Source organism: Alligator sinensis, unplaced genomic scaffold, assembly GCF_000455745.1.
Source record: "Alligator sinensis unplaced genomic scaffold, ASM45574v1 scaffold264_1, whole genome shotgun sequence".
NCBI lineage: Eukaryota > Metazoa > Chordata > Crocodylia > Alligatoridae > Alligator > Alligator sinensis.
The window spans coordinates 5,150,761-5,153,776 of record NW_005841831.1 but is presented as its reverse complement, the minus strand read 5'-3'; the positions used below and the strand labels follow the sequence as shown (position 1 = coordinate 5,153,776).

Here is a 3,016-nt window from a genome sequence, read left to right as displayed (position 1 = left end):
CCCCGACCGCCAGTCTGCAGGTGATCACAAATTGCCAGTCAGCGCTTGCCACCTGCTCTCGCCACTAACACTGCCGCCGCTCACCACCACCATGCCCCCACTGCCAACAACGCCGCCGCTGCCTGCAGGCAGTTGCCGTGCCCCCCCAGCCTCAGGAGGCACATGACACTCATGGCTTGAGGCTTACATGTAAGCTGCCTGCCATGGATTTGACAGTATCTGAAGTCCCAGGTTGAAGAGTCTGGGAGGCAGGATACTTGTTGGTGGTAGCACCGCACAGACTTGAACAATTGAGCTCTGCTCAGTTGATGGAATTTGGAACTGATTTGGCTGATTTGGCCTGAGACAAGAAATTAAAAAAAATATATAGTGATCAACAAGGTGGTTTTCCCAGGGTGAGGCCTGTCCATTGCACTCTGGGCATGCTGATCCCTGCGATTTCCCCAAGGCAGTTCTCCTAAAGTGAGACCTGCCCATTGAACTCCAGGTAGGCTGACCCCTGCAAGCTTTCCCAGTATGGGAAACCTGACTACACAATTTGCTGGCAATGGGGGACTGTGTTTGTGTTCTCCTCCTAGCTTGTTCCTTGGCCTTTTGTCTAGGAGGGTATCTGAACCCTGGGGCATCCAGCCCTGGGGCTTGCATATAGGATGCCTGCCATGGATCTAGGGAGTATCTGAGGCCCCAAACTGCTGAGTTTGCAAGGGAGGATACTTGCCCAGTGGTAGAGCCACCCAGACTTGAACAATAGAGCTATGCTCAGCTGAATTTGGAACTTAACTATAGGGCTTTGCCCAATTGAATCTAGAGCTGGTTTGGCTGATTTGGCCCTTGGAATGAAATATATACAAGAAAAAAGATGTGGTACGTTCTCGTCAGCATGTTTGCCAAATATGGGCCATGTGTTTTATAGTCATGCTGAGTGTTAGCTGCATTCAATCAACTTCATAGTTGGTTTCTATTACTTAGCACATGTTGGTTTTAGCAGTAGTTCAAAGATAGACAATGTATTAGTGCAGTTTCCTTGTATGCAAATATAAAACAAGTGGCTTTCTTTCCCCAGGCTGGTTGGGGAAAAAAACCTCATCTTGTATTTGAGCAAACATGGTAATTATTAGGAAGAACTTTCTAACTCTGGTGGTTAAGCACTGGCTCAGGTTACTTAGCAACATGTGAACCACCCTTTCTAGTGGGGACCCTTGCTGCTCTGATTGAAGTTTGTAGCATAACGGGGGGGAGGCAAGCAGGGCACTAACTCTGGACACCAACTTAGGAGGGCATCAGAATTTACCCTCACCCCTGCGATCTGTGCCCTGACATCAGAAGCTGCCCCACAGTGTTGCTTTTGCAGCAGTATCTGGGTACACAGATACTGCACTGCTGCAGTAAAATCAAAACTAGGGCAGGCATCCCATGCTGCACAGGCATTGGCAGCTGAAGCAGCAGCAGTCGGGGACTGTTTTTGAGCCCTTGGCATAGGTAAGACTTGTAAGCTCTTCCCCCGCTCCCCAGCCCTCCACCATCGAGATGGTTACAAGGCATAAAGGAAGGGAAACCTAACTTCAAGCCCGATGATGGATTCCCCAGCAGTTCCATTCTTTCCCTGCAAGATATGAGCAACTCTCACAAGCCACTAGGAACAATTCTCCTTCTGGAGAGAGGATGAAACTCCTCAATTTCTAAACAGAGGTCTTGTGATGATCACCTATCACTGCCCTTTTTTCAAGGCACAGTGCAGTCTTCCTCACTCCACTATGAATCAAATCCTCCTCCCGCTCTCACTTTCCCCACTTAATTCATTTGCCTTATCTCAATGTTACCAGCAGGCAGGTCCCTGAAGGGAAACAGGACCAAAACCCCTCAGGATCTCCTGGTTTGTAGTGTCCTACAGCTTGGCCTCCCCTCTGCCATGTCCTTTGGGGTTTATTACCCATTCTCACCAGACTCATTCCCATCAGTTATATCCCTTTAGCCTCTGCCAGGTGTTTCCCAGCACCAGCCTTTCCCTAAGTCTGTCTTTAGTCCTTTGAATAAGCCTGACTAGTCCCAGCCTTTGCTTTGGACTGCTTGAGTGCCTATAGACACGCTTGGGGATGGGGGAGCATTTTAATTAGAGCAGTTCCTGAAAAGCCGCTCTAATTAAAATGCCTCTCTATCATGTGTATTAAGCATCCTGTGTTTCAAAATGGCCATGGAGTTGGTTTAACTAAAGCTCATTCGACAATGAATTGAGTCTGCGCCGACATGTTCTACTTAAAACGTGTCAGAGCATTTCTATAGGCACCCTTAGGCCTTAGTCAGGTATTTCTTTCATTCTGGCCTTTCCCCAAACCTACTCACTGTCAGCACCTTTGGTCCAGCCCTTTCTGGCAGGAACTTGACTCTCTTCGGCTATTAGAGAACTTCTACCCTGTGCTACTGCAGCCCTCCCTTTATATCCTCTAAGGCAGAGGTTCCCAAACTTTTTCTTATTGTGTACCCACTTCCAGATTTACCAGCTGCCCTTGTACGCCAAGCAGTATGTTTTATATTTTAACCCCTTAAAAGTCAAATATTATTATAATGAAAATTAAATCCACCATTACACACTTTCCCCATGTACCCCCCAGACATGAGTCGGCAGTGTGACGAAGCCATCAGAAAAGCCAATGGCACTTTATCGTGCATCAACAGATGCATGACAAATAGGTCCAAGGAGGTGATACTTCCCCTCTATCGGGCGCTGGTCAGACCGCAGTTGGAGTACTGCGTGCAATTCTGGGCGCCGCAATTCAAGAGGGATGCGGATAACCTGGAGAGGGTCCAGAGAAGGGCCACTCGTATGGTTAAGGGCTTGCAGGCCAAGCCCTACGAGGAGAGACTAGAGAAACTAGACCTTTTCAGCCTCCGCAAGAGAAGGTTGAGAGGCGACTTTGTGGCTGCCTATAAGTTCATCACGGGGGCACAGAAGGGAATTGGTGAGTTTTTATTCACCAAGGCGCCCCCGGGGGTTACCCCCCTGGGGGTCTTCAAGAGG

The 3,016-nt window shown here is 48.7% G+C and overlaps 1 long non-coding RNA gene and 1 pseudogene across 1 annotated transcript in view; both read left to right on the top strand.

The window, feature by feature from the left end:
* LOC112551486 overlaps positions 1-3,016 on the top strand; it is a 69,865-nt gene that overhangs the window by 57,375 nt on the left and 9,474 nt on the right. The gene's annotated exons all lie outside the window — the stretch shown is intronic.
* Positions 351-576, top strand: LOC112552001 (annotated as a pseudogene).